The 20725-nt window shown below is 47.0% G+C and overlaps 1 protein-coding gene across 4 annotated transcripts in view; it reads left to right on the top strand.

Moving 5' to 3' along the window:
• Positions 1-200: 200 nt before the first annotated feature.
• The window catches only part of SMPD3 (sphingomyelin phosphodiesterase 3), a 92851-nt gene continuing 72326 nt past the window's right edge, over positions 201-20725 (top strand). For 3 of the 4 annotated variants that reach the window (XM_033219790.1, XM_033219788.1, XM_033219785.1), the window contains exon 1: positions 1339-1538. The gene's annotated coding sequence lies outside the window, so the exon portion shown is untranslated. Of the gene's footprint in view, positions 1539-20725 lie in introns of all 4 variants that reach the window. The other variant, XM_033219784.1, reaches the window with a different exon arrangement.

The raw sequence follows: 20725 nt of genomic DNA, 5'->3' as shown, positions 1-20725 counted from the left end.
CTGAATAGCTGGGATTACAGGAACGCACCACCATGCCTGACTAATTTTTGTATTTTTAGTAGAGTCAGGGTTTCACCATGTTGGCCAGACTGGTCTTGAACTCCTGGCCTTAGGTGATCCACCCGCCTCCGCCTTCCAAAGTGCTGGGATTACAGGTGTGAGCTACCACGCCCGGCCCAATTCATTTTCAATTCAACAAATATCTATATTTATATCTAAATAGCTAGTGACTGCCTACTATGTGCCAGATACTAGACACTGGACTGTAAGTATGAATAGTACAGACATGGCCCCTCCCCTGTGGATCTTATAATGAGGAAGACGAGTACATAAACATGCAAGTAGAACAGGGGAAGTAGAGGGTGCTGCTCAAACACAGGGTGGGGCACTCAACAGAGAGCCCAGCATCTAGATGTCTTCACAAAACAGGCGGTGTCTAGGTTGGGGCTTGCCGAGGAGTTAGCTGAGGGCAGGGTGGAGGGGCCCAAGGGAGTAGGAGGCTTCCCAGCTTCCAAAGAAGTTAAGAGTGTTGCAAAAAGGTGGAGTCCAGATCTCGAAGGGGAGAGTGGGCTTAAGTCCCGGGGCATGGGAAGTGCCCTCCGTCTGCTGCGTTGGGGGAGATGCTGCGGTATCTGGTAGTGGTGTGAAGGAGGCCAGGACCTGCTATGGGAAGACGGAGACGGGAAGGCCCTGGTAGCCCAAGGGATGACCAAAAGTGAAGCGCTCCTCTATGACAAGATTGAGACAAAAATAAAGGAATAAAGTTCTGAATGCAGTGGGAGAGTCTCCTCCGTCCTCCCTCACCTTTGCTGGGCAGGAACCAAAGCGGCTTGCCCTCGGTTTGCCCCATCACCGACGGCTGTGGTCGGGGGCACAGCTCTTCGCCCTTCTTCTCAGATAGGAAAACTGAGGCCCAGGGTCCTGAAGCAGAAATCAAGGTTTTCTCCTCGAAATGGCCTCCCAAGAGGCTGCCCGGGGTCTCACACGATCCTTCGAGGGTCCTGCGGCCTGCCCCACTTCTCCGCCAGCCATCCTCGGCTGGTCGTCTTTGCTATGGAAACGGTCCTCCCGCCCTGCTCCGCGCCTCCGTGTCTTCAGTGCACCCTGGGAAATGCAGTCCCGCTCTGTTTGCCTGCCCGCGGCGTGAGCCCACTCCGCGTCCTTAAAGAACTATAAGTCCCAGAAGGCTGTGTGAAACTCCGCCGGTCTCTGAGGGATGTGGTCTTGAAGGAGACACCCAGGAACCAGCGGGCGGGGCCGGAGGGAGAGGGGACGATGCCCCCAATGGGCAGACTCCTGGGCGGGGTCCGGGTCACCATTGGCTACGGCGGCGCGAAGGAGGCGGGGTCAGAGGAATGAAGCGCGGAGCTGTTCGCCGCTCCAGGTGCTGAGTCTGAGGGAGGCTCCGGACACGAGAGCCGCGAGAGCAGCCGCAGCTGCAGCAGCCGCCAGATCTGCGGCCGGGAGCCCGGGCTGAGGAGCCGGGAGGAGCAGGGTGCGCTGCCGGACGCTGACCGCCCTCCCGCCCGCCGTCAGAGGTCGGTGCTGCTGAATTCGCTTTTGTTTTCTTGGGGAGGGGGCGAACCGAGGCGTGAGGGGCTCGGGGAGTTGACGGGACGTGTTCTCGCTGCTCTCAGGACCGTGGGTCCTGGACAGCCATCGACTGACTAGGGGCCTCCTGTGGCCCGGCGCCGGAGGTCGGAGCAGCTTAGTTTTCGTTTTATCGTGGAGAAGGCTTTTGAGTATGAGGGTCGAGGGCTGGGGGACACCACCCCCAATCTCTCCTGGGAGAGCGAGGAGGCTTGGACCCTCTTTCCCACTGTGCCTGGCGACCGGGCTGCTCGGGTTACTGAGGACGGGAGGAGGGGGTGTTGTGGGATGAGGGGACTGGAGGCAGGGGGACCCCTCCCCGCAACACTTCGGCTGCTCGAGGTTACAAAGGAGTCTGGTGGTGATGGATGAGATCGCGGACCGCTATCCCCAGCCCAGACCCTCCCAGGGTTATTAAAGAAAGGCGTCTTGGGACCGGGAAGACCCTTCCCCAGGCCGCTTCCTCCACACTCGCCCCCTCCCTATCCCCCCTCCTCCCCAGGCCCTAGGGTTTTGTAAAGAGGAGGATCGAGGATGTGGATGAGACAGGACTCTTACCCCTTCCAGTTGGACCCTCCTAGGTTATTGGTGAGGGGTGGAATTGGGATGTGTCAGGGAAAGGCTGGGAGACCCCTCCCCATCCTGCTCGGAGTCGCGGGTGGAGGAAAGCACTGACACTCGGAATCCCCCGCGCTCGGGCCCGCGCCTAGGGTTGGGTGGCCTGGGTGTGGGAGGTGGTGTAGGGGGATGTAAGAGGAGACGAGGGACCCCTCCCCACCTCTCCCCACCGGGCCTTATCTCCCAGGCCGTCCCTACCTGGATCTAGGCCTGGGGCTCTAAGTCGAGACGACCCTCACTAGCCCACCATGCCCCGGGAACTGAGCCTCTGGCACCTCAGCTGGGGCCCAACCCCAGATGGGCATGTGCAGAGCGGGACGGGGCGGATCTCCTCTCAAGCACTCAAGAGCTCCAGGTAGACGCTACCCCCAACCTCGTGCCCGCGAATCTTTGGGGGCTGCTCCGCTCCGATGCAGGGCGCACCCCAAACCGAGGCTCGGGGACCTGCTTCTAGGACGCGCGGTGGCTGTTCCCAGGCACTGGGCTTTCGCGCTCGGCCCAGGCATCCTCGAGAGGACAAAGCGGCGGTCGCCGCACTGGCAGGCCTGCGCCGCGGGCTGGGCGGGGGGCGCGGCCTCGGAGGGGGGGCTTCGGGCGCGGCGCGGGCAGCTTCCACAGAAACGTGCTGGGAGCGGGGCGGGAGACAAAGCGCACGGGCTTCTAGCGGACCAGCGCGAGCCGGGATGGAAAATCCCTAGGGAGGAGGCGGCTGAGCCGGGGCAGGGCACTATGCCCCACATCTTTCTCTTTTCGCATACCCCCTACCCTAAGGCCAGCCAGGCACCCAGGATTCTGTGCACACGATGGTAACCAGGGCCCCTTCGGGGGCTGGTACGGGGGCCGTTCAGGACCTGTGACCACTAGGACAGGGACAGGTGAGGGCTCCACCTTGAGCAAGGGGCCTGGAGTTCACGGGGCAGGAGTGGACCAGGGTCCAGAGAGACATCCTGACTGGACCCTCCCACGCCCCATCAGCCATGTTAGGTCAAATTTGGTTCTGGGGCGGGGATGTATTTAAATGTGTGAGGGTTTGCACGGATGATGGTGTGGGTCAGAGTGTGGGTGTGAATGTGTGACCGGTTGAATGTACCCATGTGTGGTTCAGTCTTCATGTGTGTGGCACAGCCAGAGCTTGTGCTTCTGGCTGTGTGTGTGTGTGTGTGTGTGTGTGTGTAGATGAACCACTTACTCATTTACTGCTGGACTTGGATGTTGTGGGGGTGGGGAGCAGGGTAGTCACATCTTCAACTCTCAAGTCACAGCAATGACCTAGGGTCTGAGTGGATGACCTCAGGGTGAAGGCAGCTTCAGGTTGCTTTGTGCCTAGCCTGCCTGGCCTGTGCAAGGCCCAGTAAGTGGGGAGTTCACAAGTATATGGAGACTTCTTCAGCCCTTCTGAGGTCTCAGATCTGACCCTAACATACTCACCAGTGCCCTGCCCTTCTCATTTTATCAGAAGCTTTATCCTACTGTAATAGGCTGCTCCAAAGACCAGAATTCTGCCCCCTCACCACCACCATGTGCTTCCAAGTGAGGCTTAGCAGGGGACTCATCAACAGAGTCGCTTATGATATGGGTGCAAGACTACATGGCAAGACAACTTTTGTCGCTTTGGCCTCCATGTCTGGAAGGGCATGGCACTGATATTGCTGGTCAGTCACAGGTGGTGTCTCAGAAATACTAGGTACACTCAGACAGGAAACAAGGGTAACACAGACGTACACTACAAGGTGATACCCCTAGAGGATGAGCATGGCCCTCCCAAACCTGCCCTTCCCAATAAGTTACCCTGATCTCACAGTGCTTGTATAGCAAAGGCACTGTGCAGCTTTGAGATAATCTTCACAGAGATCTACTTCCCATAGGATGAGAGACCAGATGCTGGCCAGCAGAACAGCAGAAAGAGCAGGTGCCACACAATGTAGCCACCATCTATCTAACCCAGGCTGCCTGGTCCAGTTCCCACAAGTATCCACTCCCAGTGTCCACAGCGACCTCTGCTGGAAAGAGGTTAAACTAGACACAATTTGGCAACTAACTCCCCCATGATGTAGAGGCTCAGAGTGGGTGTGAGCGTTGTTAGGTAAAATCACAAACCTTTCTATTGGGGGGCTCCCTCCTACCATCAGAGTGTCAAGCTGATGTTCTTGTCTGAAGTTTTTTCAAGTCAGTTCAAGCCATGGAATTGCTGCTGTCTTCAGCAATGGAAATGTTTAAAGAGGGCTTGAAGGCCTTTGTTCAAGTTTCTGACCAGTGGAAGGTGGGCATCAAACCCATTTATAAGGACAATGCATGGAAAACACTTACCAAGGTCAAAGAGGTTTAGGCATCTCCTATCTCTCCCTCTACCTCTACTACTCTCTTCTCTTTTCCTGTTCCACATTTATCCTCTTCTTTCCCTCATTATTAAATTAGTCAATAACACTTTTCAAAGGCAAACCCTCTTTTCCTCAAAAACAATGTAGCCCAGAAAATGAAGGCATCTGGAGGCTATTATCAAATGCAAAAAGCTGCAAATATGGCTCTTCCAGGCCTAATGACAGAAGTGGGGGAGAGAGATGAGACATGCTCAATCCTAAATGCCCATCTGGTGACATGTGTCTCTTCTCCCAGAGTTACTCTGAAGGAATTTCACGCAGTCACAAAATCTTAAGAGCTCTGCAAAGGAAAGAAGGTATTTTAATACCTGGTATTGTTCTTACTTTCGCATCCATGTGATTTGCATTGAACTATGTGACTCAGTATCATAAAGTAAAAATAGGACTTAATCTCTTCCTTGCCTGTTTGGAAGGTGACTGCATATGGTGTGTTGTGTTCTGCATTGGAGAGTGAAAAGCTAAATTGCCTCATAAATTGAACCACCTGCTTATCCTGATTAGAATGGTGCTTAACATCACCTACAGGCAATAATGTTATTTTATGTTTCTTTTAATTTATACCTGAATCTTTGTCTTGTAAAACATTTCCTCATGCTCATACATTATTACTTTCACTTGAAGTTAATCAAGAATGTTTAATCCTTGTACTGAAGCCAAACAAATTAAATATCAGCAGATTCAGGAAGATGTGGGTGGTGTTTCTGTTCTTTTTGGGCTCAAAAAAATTTTTGGAGTTCATAGAAAAGAAGGAAAAGGCCCTAAGATTTGGTAAATCTTGTGAGCATTTCTGAGAGTCTCCTTAGAAATTTCCAGAAGGGCTGGTCATGTTGAAGAATCTGAACATGCATGCAAGTGGCAGCATGCATGCTGGAAATGAGACTTCAGCCCTGGCATTCCTAAATCACTGCACTAATGCAACCTTTGGAAAATTTCCCAAGACCCTCCTGTTCCCTGGGGCAACCGGCTCTATCGCTGTGGAGTAGAGCTGTCCAAGGTTCTGGAGTGCTGGCCTCACCCACCTGGTGGGAAGGGAGGACTTCAGGGTGTGGGCTAGAAGCAAGAGCTGAGGGCCATGGCCTCCGAGAGGATTTCCCCAAAGCTGATTACAGAATGGAATAGGAGGAAACAGAGCTGTGGAGGGTATTACTGAATTACTTCGAATGAACTCATCAGCAATCCCTGTTTAAAGAATTATGAGCTAATAAGAGAAGACATTTTCTGACTCAGGCTCTTCACATGTAAGAATGTATTTAATCCTCACAGTCCTATGAGGTAGGTGGTGGCATAATTCCCAATTTCAAGGTGAGGAAACAAAGTTTTGAGGGCTTTCCCAGGGTTACACAGAAAGGGAAGAGTTTAGGTTCCATCCTGGATCTCAAACTCTGGAAGTTCCTTCTTACCACTGTTTTTCCCTATTGCTATTATAGAAATAAAATTGAACTATTGGATTGTCCTATGTAAGGTTATAACCAAATGCCAGAGGAATAGGATTGGGGGCCAACTAGGATTTAGACACAAATCAGTCTTTTCAAGTTCAGCAAGGATAGTGCCACCTACTTTATATCTTATCCAGGTTTGTTAACTGAACTTGTTTACCAAAGAATGGGGAGAAGGCAGTATAATGACCCTCATGACCAATAGCCCAGGGGTTTCTTTCCAGCATGGAAAATTTTCATAGGAAGCCAAGCGTAGATGGCAACAAAGTGTTGTCACTGTTTTTCCTTTTTAAGAAAGGAAGGAAAAAAAACATGAGGAAGCTGTTATTATTTGACAAAGAGTACACATAGAGCCAAAGAAATAGAGCTTATCTTTATTTTCTAGCATCCTATTACAAAGCTGAAGACACTCTTATTGTTAAGAGATTCCTTCCACCTATTCCCACTCTCAGATTTTCATAGCAAAGCCTCTAACACCTAAATAAAATTTTCACTGTGTGGGCCTCAGCCAATCTCAGGAAAGCATCACATTCCTGTCCTTATGCCACCCAACCAAAGTTCTACCTCCATATGTGGCTGCAAGACTCCAGAAGGTGGGCAGGTTTGGGGTTTGGTGAATTTCAGACCACAAGTCTGGTCCTCCTAAAGTGGCAGTTCCAACTGCTCCAATCTTGCAACATACACAGGGACCGGTTTCTGAGAACTCCCCTTTCAGTTTGGGTGTCTAAAGAGGGTAGAAAGGAATGAACTTATGTTTTTTCTCCTCTCCCAGGGCCTCAGTCTGTACAACACTCAGATAGGGGGTTAGCCTTTTAAGAAAAATGCTTCATATCCAGCTGAGTCTCCATTCCATTTTGAGTGATTCCTTCCCCTTCCAAGTTGGGGCTTCGCAGAGCTTTGATGAAAGGAGCAAAGGCTGCTATTGCTTCTCCCGAGGGCACTTGGAAGCCAAGGACCCGGCACCCCATCTGGGTCTGCTCTGACTCATATGACTGCAGACAGATTTGATTGTTTTCTTATTTAGAGTCATTAATTAACTCTCCTCAGCATCAGAACAGCATGTAATAAGAAGGAGACCATTTGCAGGGGTCTCTAGGCAGCCATGCCTAGGGCTGAGTACCATCTCCTTTGCACACAGGATCAGGAAATGGTTTCTAATCCTGGCTATAACCCTTCAGAAATCTTAGATTGTTAAGATTTTAGGCCAATATGAGAAAGTGCAATTAATTGCTAAGGCGGCTATGATCATTCTGGCAAAAACTGGGAGGCCTAGGAGTCCCTCAAAGGAGGACTGGATTTCCATTCATTCAATAGACGTTTCTTGTACCTACAAAAATGTGTCAGGCACAGAGCTGGGCACAGGGAACACAACCACAATGTGGGATAAGTCCTTTCTTACAGAAATCTTGAATGGAACAAGGAAACAGGCACAGAAACCCTGAAAGAATGTGTGCTATAAGCAGAAAGAACTTTAGAAATGGAAAGAATCTTAATAATCATAAACCATCATGTATTTTTTAGCATGAGGAAAGAGAGTGAGGGAAGTTGAGGGTTGCTCTGGCCACAGCCCTGGTTAGTGGTTCTAAGATGGGGCTTAGAACCCAGATTTTTTAATGCCTAAAGCATACTTTCCACTGTCCTAAACTGTTGCTCTGTTCATTTAATTATCCAAAGGGCACATTTCCATTAATATAGGCTTCTTTGATCCAATACCAATGCAAAACCCAATTTTAAAGTTGAAATAGCCCAGGCACGCTTGCTCATGCCTATAATCCCAACACTTTAGGAGGCTGAGGCAGGAGGCTTGCTTGGGGCCAAGAGTTCAAGACTAGCCTGGGTAACATAGTGAGACCCTGTCTCTATAAAAAATGAAAACATTAGCTAGGCATGGTGGTGAATACTTGTAGTCCCAACTACTTGGGAGGCTGAGATGGGAGGGTTGCTTGAGCCCAAGAGTTCAAGGCTGCAATGAGCTATGATTGTACCACCACAACCTAGCCTGGGCAACAGAGCAAGATTCTAAAATTTTTTTTTAATTTAAAAATGTTAAAAATAAAGTTGAAATAGAAACAAATAATAGAAAAAATAGGAAAAGTAGAATGTCCTTCTATATATCTGTTGTCCAATATGGGGCCATAAGCACTTGAAATATGTCTAGTAGCAATTAAGATGTGTTGTAAGTATAAAACATACACCAGCTTTCAAAAAATTAGTATAAAAAATAATGTAAAATGTTGCATTAGTAATGGTAATATTGATTACAGGTTAAAATAATATTTTAGATATATTAAGTAAAATATATTTAAATTAATTTCACCTGTTTCTTTTTACTTTTGTAATGTGGCCACTAGAAAATTTATATTATATATGTGGCTTGCATTTATAACTCATATTATATTTCTACTGGGCAGTGTTGTTCTAGACTGCTTCCATTTAGGATGATATTTTCTTTATAAACTGAGGCATTTAGCAAAGTAGGTCTGTAATCAATTAGCCTGGGATTTGAATCCTGGCTCTGCTATTTGGGCTGCGTAACCTTGAGCAAGTTGTGCCTTTGTTTCCTCACCTGTAGAATGAGGTGATAATAAAGCCTGCCTCCTAGGTTTTGAGCTAAATCACTTAGAACAGTGACTGACAGGTCCAGAGTGAGTGTTCACTTAATATTAACTATTGTTATTACTATTGGAGGAAGCTTATGAAGAGTTACAAGATAAGGGCTGGGAGGCCGAGATGGGTGGATCACGAAGTCAGGAGATCGAGACCATCCTGGCTAACACGGTGAAACCCTGTCTCTACTAAAAAATACAAAAAACTAGCCAGGCGAGGTGGCGGGCCCCTGTAGTCCCAGCTACTTGGGAGGCTGAGGCAGGAGAATGGCGTGAACCCGGAAGGCGGAGCTTGCAGTGAGCTGAGATCCGGCCACTGCACTCCAGCCTGGGCGATACAGCGAGACTCCGTCTCGAAAAAAAAAAAAAGATAAGGGCAACAGGAAGGAGAGCAAGCAGACGATTTTCAGATAAATCAAGCTAAAGATTTATTACTAGTTAAAATGTGATTGAAAACACTTGCTAAGTATGTGGCCCCTATTTTCTGACAGATAATGATATTGAGGAAAGATTTCAAGCCATTTACATAAGCATACAATGAATAAACAAATTAGCTAACTGCATTATGCACAGGTCTTGACTTCAGCTAATGAGTTGAGGAAAAGGATTGATCGTACCAGATGACTCAAGAGCTCTAAGTCTCTTGGACTCCCGGATTCCTCAGGGAATGACAACCTTGTGCTCTGGGAGAAAAATTCTGAACAGGAATCAGACATACCCAAGGTCAAAGCCACTCTGCCACTTATTGGGCTTGGTCAAGACACTGAGTCTCAGTTTTCTCTTCTGTAAAATGGAGGTAGTATCAACTCTCTCGCAGGTTGTAGTGAGGATTAAATTACATAATACAAATAAAACATCAGGTACATAGTAGGCACTCAACAAATGATAGCTGTGACTAAATGGGATTTCAGGTATTCTTTAATAGAGAACTTTTTGTTCTTTAATATAGAATTTGCAGTTCAGGCCAAGCACAGTGGCTCATGCCTATAATCCCAGCACTTTGAGAGGTCAAAGCGAATGGATTTCTTTAGTCCAGGAGTTCAAGACCAGCCTGGGCAACATGGCGAAACCCTGTCTCTATTAAAAATACAAAAAATTTGCCAGGCATGGTGTGTGCACCTGTAGTCCCAGCTACTAAGGAGGAGGCTGAGGTGGGAGGATCACCTGAGCATGAGAGGTAGAGGCTGCAGTGAGCCAACATTGCACCACTGTACTCCAGCTGGGCTACTGGAATGAGACCATCTCAAAAAAACAATGAAAAACAAGAGAGAGAATTTGCTGTTCAGAATCTTCAGAGCCTTTCCTACAACTCTACCGTGTCGTTCCCTGTCCTTATTCAGTCCCTGAGGAGATTGAAAGGACAGTTTCACCCGATTAAGTGTGTCTACACCAAAACGTAGGATCTCAGGAACTTTGGGCACACTCTACACAATCTTTCATGTTCTTCTCTGTCTGATTACACATGAGGCTCTTTCCTGGGATAATGAGGCAAGTAGCAAAATGGGCATTGTTCTCTATCATGTTTACTCTGAAGTTCTGACTTCAGTGTTTAGAGCACTTTACATGTAGCTTTGCTTTAAAAAAGAGATAACATAAATATGGAAACCAGAGCCCAGAGCCATTTCTCCCGACTCCTAGGGTAGACCATGGGTCCATTCACTGCATAGCTCTGAGGGAACACATATTGTTGCTGTTCTCAACCATCGCCTCTTCTTCCAAAAGTTTGCCTTCTGGAGGAAGATGGCCGAAGAAATATGTATTAAGCTCAGTTGAAGGCTTATGTTAACAGAGCATGTTGAACTGTAAAGAAAATACTCAGATTAGTCCTATAGGAAAAGTGAGGATCCCTTCAAATGTTTTAGCAGGAGAGCAACACAGTTTCTTGACTCAAAGAGTGGTGGGTGAATTGAGGTGGAGGGAGGCTCACCTCTGGTTCTGTTGAGAGGCCCCTGACTTCCAGGTACCAAGTACCAGTGATAAGTTATCTGGGGATATTCTGGAGTTAATATGCACATTTTCCTACTCATTCTTTCTTTTGTCATTCAACAAATGCCAAATGATGGATAGCTACAGTGGGGTATTTTGAGAACCCTTCCCCAGGAGGAGACCAAGGTCTGGCTGGGGAGAGGAGAGACGCTCATATGCAGATTGAACCAAGGAACAGGGGCTGGAGTAACCATAGGAGGCCTGATTAACGCAGGTTGGCTATGGCAGTGGAAAAGCTATGGATGCCAACCAAACTTGCGTCTGAATCACACTTTTACCACCAAATGTGTGGCCTTAGGCAAGTGCTTTAACCTTTCTAAACTTCATCTTTCTCCTCTGGGGCAATAAAACTAACTTTTTCTGGGCTGCCATGGAAATTACATGGCAACATATATGAAAATGCTTAGAGGCCGGGCGCAGTGGCTCAAGCCTGTAATCCCAGCACTTTGGGAGGCCGAGACGGGTGGATCACGAGGTCAGGAGATCGAGACCATCCTGGTCTACACGGTGAAACCCCGTCTCTACTAAAAAATACAAAAAAAAACCTAGCCGGGCGAGATGGCGGGCACCTGTAGTCCCAGCTACTCGGCAGGCTGAGGCAGGAGAATGGCGTAAACCCGGGAGGCGGAGCTTGCAGTGAGCCGAGATCGCGCCACTGCACTCCAGCCTGGGCAACAGAGCTAGACTCCGTCTCAAAAAAAAAAAAAAAAAAAAAGAAAATGCTTAGAGACAATACTAACCCTCGTTCAAGTGTTTACAGTGGGTCAGGCATTGTGCTCAGCAATACATATGTGTAAAAGAATACCATTATTATCCCTACTTTATAGCTGAGGAAAGCAATGCTCAGGGACTTTAAGTTGCTCAAGGTCATGCAGACAGTAAGAGGACCAGGACCTCAACCCAGGCAATCTGACTGCAGAGCCTGTTCTTAACCCCTGAGATCACTGCTTCTCTGGTTCAAGATCAGCAAGAACCCAATAACTATTATTTTGAAGGAGAGAGAGGTGATTTGTGGGTCAGTTTGTGGAAAAGTCTTATGCTTGGTCTTCAAGCATGCGTACAATATGGAGAATCTCTGAGGGGTAAGTGGGATGGGGAAGGAAGGCAAGGGAAAGTTGTGATCAAATGAACAGGAGTAGGAATGAGAATGCTATGTTCTGGGAGCACTGAAACGGAGAAGTTTCCATATGAAATAGATGTTTGGAAGGAAGAGTTGAGAAAGCCTTGAATGTCAGACTAACAAGTGTTAGAGAATCAAAAAAGTTCATAGGCAAAGAAAGGGATATGAAATCTGAAGCCTTCAGTTTGAGGCTTCTCACTGAGTCTGGGTAATTTGTGTCAGTGTTGAGCGTGCTCACCAAGTATCTCAAAGCCAGAGCTTCTGGAGGGTATTGCCAGGTAGCACCACAGTCGAGCATTCCTGCCAGTACTGTTTGGTTTTCAAAGAATTTACATGGTCTTTTCTCTCATTTGGCCTTCACAAAAGCCCTGGGCAGGTGAAGGGTAGCAGGTCTACCACAAGGATTCCTGCCTGTGTCAAGTTGCAGGCAGTAAAGGCTGCCACGAAGCACAGATGCCAAGAACAGCTGCAGTGCCCAAACCCAAGCACAAAGCTTAGGAGAGGCTTTCTCTGTGAGGGAAGAGAGAAGATTTGCTTCCTGTGCTCTGGGAGGCAGGAAATAGTATCCTTTGGTTCATGATTCCCAGTGACACCCCTGAGCAGCTGCCTCCCAGGGTGGCTGCTGGGAGGGCCTGAGTTGGGGTCACTGCAAATTCCACAGCCCTTTTTGGTTGCAGCACCATCAGTCACCTGCTCCCATGCAAACAGCTTGTTTCACAAAAGATTTTTTTGGACCTGCCATCTTGAATTCATTCTGCTTATTTCTCTGCAGGCTGCAGGGGCTGAAAACCAAACCCCATCCTCCTTAGGCTGGTTAGAAGGAAAATCTGTCTTTTCTAATGGCTGCAGTCGCACTCTGCGCCAGATTTCTCTCCATGGCTACGCTTCTAATGACAATGGAAAACAAAGGCAGGAAGGGAGAGGGGCACAGATGCAGCACTTCTTCCAAGAGGCACCAGCAGTTCTGTGGAGGATGCAAGGCAGTGAGGAGGTAACTTTCACAGCTATGAGAGAGTCTCTTGATGAGTAAAGAGTTTTGATGTCCCCGATGATAGAGGATGAAAGAGATCACTGTGTTTTGTTTGAAAAGTCATGCTAGGATTCCAGATGCTCTCCACAGTTCTGGAAAGGTGAGTACAAGGGTGGGCAAGGCCACAACAATTTTGACAAGTTGTCCGGGGATAAGACCTTAGTGATTATAAACATATAACTAATGAGAAATGATAAACACCTGGAAATGAAATGTTAAGGCTCATCTGGCCATTGACCCCAGTAACAATGTGTGTCAGCACATGCTAAACTCGACAGGGTTGAATGGTGACTTCTGGAAAATAAAATCAAGTTGGGAAATCAGAATGATAATAATAAAGGCACAGATGTTTGGAATGGCTGTGCATCCGAAAGTAGGGCTGTTTGGTTACATCAGAGCAACTTCATCAGCCAGGACCAAGTGTTCACGCCTTGCTCACACACCTGGCTCCTACTCTGGGTTGAACCCTGTGCCAGACATTGGAGAGATGGAAGTGAATGAGATACAATCCCTGTCCTCAGAGAGGTAGTCAATTCTAAAACAGAACAAGAGACGCAGCATAGAAAATGTGCAAATGAACATGGTCACTTCATGAAATTCCCTTCTAGGTGCTTCCTCATGCCTCTGAAATTAATGTAGCCCAACAGGTGAGGCAAGTTGGGATCTTATAAATACTGCCAACCTTATCTCACATCAGGTCTATGCAGACCTGGTATGTGGAACCTGGGGTAGCAGAGTAAAGGCAAAGGAGGCAAAGGCTGGTGTATTTCAGAAGCTTGTATACAGTCAGTGAGGATGATTTGCCTTTGTATTCTTTATTTGAAAGACAAGCTCTTGAGACCCTTTGCCTGCAATTAGAGTATGCTGTCACAAGGGGCACCATGAATTAGTGTGGTCCAAGCAGCCATGTGTCCCACAGGCATGGTATGCTGAGCTAAGTACAGTTTTTCCATTGTTAACCTTCAGAAGAATATAATTTTAAATTAATTGATTATAAGGGATTGCACATTTAATAAGATCAAGCCTTAGTAACCTATATGTAGTGAGTGGAGGGTTGTGAATTCATCAACATTCATTTAACAAAATCCATTGTGTGCCTACTACTATGTACAGAGAAAAGCACAAAGTCCCTGCTTGGTACTCAAGTCCTAGAAGGAAGACAGAGATAGATAATTATAGTGCAGTGAGATAAGTGGTAATATGGAAGGAGGAGCAGAGAGCACTGGGAGCATAGAGGAGTGAATAATTCTACCGGGGAAACACACACCACACACACATATGCACACTATTGTGTGTTGGGTCCAGACAGTAGCACCTGAGTCAGAGGGTTTATATCAACACACAGAAGGGGAAAAGCCAATGTACTGGAATACTTTTAGATGCTATAAGGGATTCAGATTGTTCTATTGCATGAACTTGGACATATCATCTATGTCTCTTGACCTGTTTCCTAATCTGGTGCTCTGAGGGTTTGGCAGTGGCTATCTTGACTATGTGGGTGGAGCAGCATGGAGGTTAGAGTAATGACTTTGATCTCCAGTGACCAAGCCTGGGATTGTCCTTGCCCTGAGACCTCCTCAGCTCTTGTTTGTTGGGACCCTAGTGATGCCAACACTTGATTCCAGCTGAAATGTTCCAAGGAATCACAGGGGATTAGCTAAGATTCTGGTTCCAGAGGAACTTGGTGTTTGTGGGGTACAGACTTTGGTGTAGAGTGGAAATGGTCTAGATCTCCTGAGGTGCCATTGGTTTCACCACCCTCCCCAGTAGCCAGGCTGGCCCTGCCATAGCACTGACCACTGCACACACTGCCTGCCCCCGTCTCACCAGTGGTCTTCTGACCTGTGGCCTGTCCCTGAGGCCACTGTTGGGAAAGCCTTGTCCTAGTCAGGCAGAGGATCGCCAACAGCAGGCCAGTCCCACTCCTGCCCCTCCAGCCCCCAAGAAGATGAGGCCCTTCTTGGCCTGTGTCTCCCTCTGGAGAACTTGGGCCCTGGCAGGATGTCCCTCCCACCCCAGCCAGCCCCCACCCTGCCTTTCCCAGGCCCCAGCCCTCCCTGTCTGTGGCCCTCAGCAGAACAGGCACCTCTGTGTTAGGGGATACAGAGCAGCAACCAACTTGAATAAATGGAAAAAAAAAGCCAGAGTGTTTAATTTTAAACAAACCATTTAAAGCTGCTAATTGCCCTATAGAGAGTTTTAATATGCAATATATTAGAGCAATACCTGGTTAAGAGAGCAGACAAATGGAGGCACTGAAAAAGCCCTCACTGAAATTCCATTTACAAGTCTTTAAAAGGACTTTTAAAAACAATTTGGGCCGGGCGCGGTGGCTCAAGCCTGTAATCCCAGCACTTTGGGAGGCCGAGACGGGCGGATCACGAGGTCAGGAGATCGAGACCATCCTGGCTAACACGGTGAAACCCCGTCTCTACTAAAAAATACAAAAAACTAGCCGGGCGACGTGGCGGGCGCCTGTAGTCCCAGCTACTCGGGAGGCTGAGGCAGGAGAATGGCGTGAACCCGGAAGGCGGAGCTTGCAGTGAGCTGAGATCCGGCCACTGCACTCCAGCCCGGGCGACAGAGCGAGACTCCGTCTCAAAAAAAAAAAAAAAAAAAAAAAAAAACAATTTGTATGCCCAGGAAATTTCACAGCTGAGACCAATAGGCCTTCACCCACCTGTCTAGGCCAGGGCCAGCTCAGGTCCCCTTCCTCCAACCTACCCTCACTCTGGTCCCTCAGCCCTAGAACCCTCTCTCTGCAAAGAGTTCATCACTGCCAGCAGGGACCAGATCTGCTCAGGCTGCCTTTCTCAAACAAGGGCCAGTGGAGCCAGAAAGAAGGGCCTCCAAACACAGGTGGTAGTGATGACACTTTCTGCCACGCCTCCTACCCACCATTGCCAAACACACACACCCTGTGGCCTGGACAATCCCTTCATCTTGCAGGAAGCACTGGGGCACCTCCCAGGAGTGGCCTGCCACTCTCCTGCTCCAGGCCTGCAGGACTCCTTTCCTGGAGCTAGCAAACAAAGAAAAACCAACATAGGGCCTTTAAAACCACTCTGCAGAGGATGTCGCCTCCACCAAAGGAGATGAGAAGGGCAGGCTGAGATAAGCAGAGCTGCTTAGAAACCGAACACAGAGTCAAATTAAAACATTCATTGGAGGCAATAGAACGCAGATCATTGGAGTGAGAAACAAGATGTCTCCCTTCCAAATCACTGCAAAAGAGAAAAGAAATCATCAGCTATGGCTCAAAAGTCAGAAAAGAAAGGAAATGCAGAAAACATAAAACAGATGACAGGGAGCCACCTGGAATGGTTATGACGATAAATGTAAGCATTTAACATTCCCTTGTAAGAAGACAAAGGTTCTAGATTAAATTAATACAGGAGACTCACCTAAAATTAAATGGCTCCAGGGTAGGCAAAGCTATCCCAGGTAAATGCAAACAAAAGAAAAAGCGTGAGTGGCTATATCAGACAAAGCACAATTTAATGCAATAAGCAGTGTCACGCAGGATAAAAAGGGTAATTTTATATTCATAGGAGCAATTGTGAAAGCATAACTGTTCTGAACATTTGTACACTGAGTACTTTAGCATCGAAATACATGAGGCAAAATTTGTTACTGTTAGAAATACAAGAAGCTGGCCAAATGACAGTTGTGCGCATAAATTTACATTCTTCTCTCAGTACCTGACCTCAAATAACCAAAACATGTATGACAACAGAAAGGAGTAATATAATGAAAATTTAATTAAAAGGTGGGTACTGAACTTTGTACCAGTCTGAATGATGTTTGCCATGTTTTAAAAGCCATAAATTGATGCCTGCAACATGCGTTAAATTTAGTACACATTTATATATACAACATAATTATAATAGCAGTTTTCAAAATCCGAAACCACTGAAAAGCCACGGAAAGAAAATAGACCAAAATGTTAACATATGGTATGTTTAGAAAGGTTGAAATTTAGGCATTTTTAATTTTTCTTTTTTTCACTTTTTCTTCCCGTGTTCTTTAATGATCAAATAATATTCCATGACCTAAAAAAAAAAAAAAAAAAAGAACTAGAAAAAAAAAGAGTAAGACTCATTCTCATAGCACAGGGTTTAGAATTTCTAAGATTTGAGACCATATATTCATGGGGTTTGGGTAAAATTCAACAAGCAAGGGCAGCAGACAGGAATCCCAGCAGGCCTCACATAGCCTGGGCTTCTTTGCTCCTCCAGGTCCTCCTAGGTCATTGCCTACTTGAAATCCTTTGTTTGCCCCAGGGCACTGCATTCTCCTAACTCAGTTCCCACTCCTCCTATCAAACGTGGTTGCCCCAAGACATAGCCCGGTCTCCTTGCATACCCCATCTGCAGTGCCCTGGTGACCTCATCCACTCTTGTACAGGGATATAGCTCCCCGTTATGTGCTACGGACTCCTGAATTCATCTCTAGCCCAAAACTCAACACAGAACATCAAGGGTGTACATCAGCCTGCTGACTGGACATCACTCCATACATGTGGGGAAGGAATGGTAGATGTGCCTGCAGTCAGTCCCTGTGAGCACATGAGGGTGGGGCAAAAGGATTGAGTGTGAGGCAGGGATGCCACAGAGGCTGGTGATGAGAGCATTTAAACATCCACCGTCAGATGTAGTAGAAGGTTCTTATGAAAGAATCAGAATAAATCATCACCTTGGGTATGGCCTACTGTATGCCATCCCAACATAAAACCAATGGCTCTCTCTGACTTACATGATTATGAACTGTGCTTATTGCAGTAATCAAGAAAAGCAACAGCTGGGCACGGGGGCTCATGCCTGTAATCCCAGCACTTTAGGAGGCCAAGGCAGGAGAGTCATTTGAGCCCAAGAGTTCAAGACCAACCTGGGCAACATAGTGAGACTTCATCTCTACCAGAACCAAAAACATCAGCTGGGCATGGTGGCACACACCTGTAGTCCCAGCTGCTCTGGAGGCTGAGATGAGAGGATCACTTGAGCCTGGGAGGTTGAAACTATAGTGAGCCATGACCGCACCACTGTACTCCAGCCTGGGTGACCCTGTCTCGGAAAAAGAGAAAAAAGAAAAGAAGAACAAAGGCAAAATTTTAAAACCAGACCCAGGCTGCCCTGACACTTGGAATACTCACTTTGGACCCCTCAGGTTTTCTTCTGCCCACCTCATACATCTAGCCGCCAGACAGACTCTGTACCCCACTGAGATTTGCTGGTCAGTGGTTTCTGGTCTGGTCTCCTTACTTCTCAGGGCAGAGCAGAAAGTCTGTAAGTTTCCTGAAGTTTTTAATCTACCAGTAAAACAAGTAAGGATGAGATGAGGTTCTTAGCCCACTGATGTGGTATGTTAATTTAAAGGCTTTTATAACTACAAGGTACTGTCTCTTTTGAAAAGGACAAAAATAAACTTAAGTACTTTTTATAAACATATATTCTTATCAATTTCAGCTCTAAGTGCATACTCTCATTGGAAAGTAAATTACTTTAAGAGAGCTTTCTAAAATTATTACATATAATTTCTCTTATATAAGAATCCTAGGTCTGGATTGCTATCCAGTTACCATTTTATTTTAAAACGCAAATATGCATGAGACCACTCTGGAAAGATGGTTCCATGAAACACTGCAGCTCTCTGGCTTTGGAGAAGGAAGTGAGTCCTCTAACAAGTCACATAATTTTTATAATTTGCAATCTCCTCTTTTCAAAAGTGAAGAAAATAATACCTACCATAAAGGATTATTGTAAAGAAAATCCTGTTTCTTTTTTTTTCTTTTCTTTTCTTTTTTTTTTTTTGTGAGACAGAGTCTTGCTGTGCCACCCAGGCTGGAGTGCAGCAGCACAATCTCAGCTCAGTGCACCCCTGCCTTCTGGGTTCAAGCGATTCTCATGCCTCAGCCTCCCAAGTAGTTGGGATTACAGGCCCGCACCACCACACCCAGCAAATTTTTGGTTTGGGTTTTTTTTTTTTTTTTTTTTGAGACAGAGTCTTGCTCTGTTGCCCAGGCTGGAGTACAGTGGTACAATCTCAGCTCACTGCAACCTCCACCTGCCGGGTTCAAGTCATTCTCCTGCCCCAGCCTCCCAAGTAGCTGGGATTACAGGTGCCCACCACTATGCCTGGCTAATTTTTGTATTTTTAGTAGAGACAAGTTTTCATCTTGTTGACCAGGCTGGTCTTGAACTCCTGACCTCAAGTGATCCGCCTGCCTTGGCCTCCCAAAGTCTTGGGATTACAGGCGTGAGCCACCACACCCAGCCAAAATCCTGTTTCTTAAGTAAAGTGTCTAGTACAGTCTTGCAGTACAAGCTCAGTAAACATAGCAGTTATTATTATTCTCATGTCAAACAGTGGTTTTCAGGCTCCCCACTCCTGCCCCATGTGCATTATAAATGGGAGTCCATGTGGGAAAAACTCCTAGGTCTGATACAATTGCCAGCAGGACAGCTTTAACTCCACATCCTTTCTCCTCTCACTCAAGAAACATCAGAAGGCACTGCTTCTGACTGCAACTGAAGCTAATACAGAAAAAGTCCCTAGACTCTTTACTTTTATTTTTAAGTAAATTAGTCCTGGACCTTATTGTCTTATCATTAGTAACAAATTAAAGGGCATGCACTAATGTCTACAAGACAAGTTCCAATTATCTGAGAGCCTGTTTTCTCAGAACCAGGCATGTCATCACTTCCCTGGGAGTCGGCAGCCCCCTTTATTATGTGAGACTTGGTGGCCTGGCTCCTTGCCTCAGTTATAATCTCAAGTAACTGAAAATCTAAGGCCACATTTTCTTACTCCCTCAATCCCTGTCCTCCCACTGGTATGGTGCCTTACCTTTAGCTAACAGTTCCTAAATGTTTCATAAAGAAATATATCTGAATTCTGCCCCCACTCCCTGCACAGGGACTGGCGAATATGCATTATGGGCCAAAATCAGGTCAGATGACCTGGCTTCCAACAACAATGTGCACAGAAGGCAAATGATTCAATAGTGCATGTCTATCCACTTGACACGACATTCTGCAGCCACTGGAAATGATGCTCTCCAAGACTCAAAGGTCACGTGGAGATGGATCTAACATTAATTGAGTAAATAGACCATAAAGAGAGTGTCCCAGTTCAGCCATCACATGCATGGATCCAGGCAGAAGAGGAAGGCCAAACAGGATTTGTTGCTATGAGAGGGGCGTGATTCTGCATGATGTGTTTCCAAATTCTCTTCCATGTTTTTTTGGCTTTTATAATGAACAGTGGGGTGATGGGGCAGTGGGAGGGAGAAGGCCCCAAGACTGGAAATTAGCTCAGGGCTTCTTCATAGGCATGTAGCCAAACTCAGCGTGCTGAACTCAGAATGAAAGATAAGGAGCCAGACCACGGGAAAGGATGGGTAAGCAAGAGTCCATTTAGGAATGAAATGTGGACTTGACCCAAAATAGCCATCATGCTCAGCCTCGGAGTCTAAATTAATCCTCCTCTTAGTTTATTGACATCTATGAAATTGATTCTCACCACAGAATCACAACCCATGGCCCTAGCATTGCAGTCGATAAAGCATGACTGGGGAGGAGGTAGGAAGCATCTGCACCCAATATTCACAGAGGGGCACCATGGTGGGCTTTTCTAAGGCCTGTGTGTTATCCTATGCATTACTAGGGAGAAAGAGAAACTTTGGTGGAGGGAGGGGGCCTAGAGGGGAGATGGGAGTATGTTAGTGGCTGGGGGAGGCAGGGCAGCTTTTGCTGCTGTCAGGTCAAAGCTGACCTTGGGTACCACCTCCTCTACACTCATGCTGGAAGCCTGGACCCACTTTAATTGAATGTGCTCCTAACCCCACTCCAACCCCACCCTGCAGATTTGTGGGGTAATAGGTGCAGCAGCAGAAGGGCCTGGACGTCTTGCTCCAGAGGGGACTCCTCATCCTAAACTTTCTAAGAGGGGAGTGAGTTTAT

The sequence above is a fragment of the Trachypithecus francoisi genome, unplaced genomic scaffold (assembly GCF_009764315.1).
Source record: "Trachypithecus francoisi isolate TF-2019V2 unplaced genomic scaffold, Tfra_2.0 Lachesis_group10, whole genome shotgun sequence".
NCBI classification, from domain to species: domain Eukaryota; kingdom Metazoa; phylum Chordata; class Mammalia; order Primates; family Cercopithecidae; genus Trachypithecus; species Trachypithecus francoisi.
This window is presented reverse-complemented; position numbering and strand designations above follow the sequence as displayed.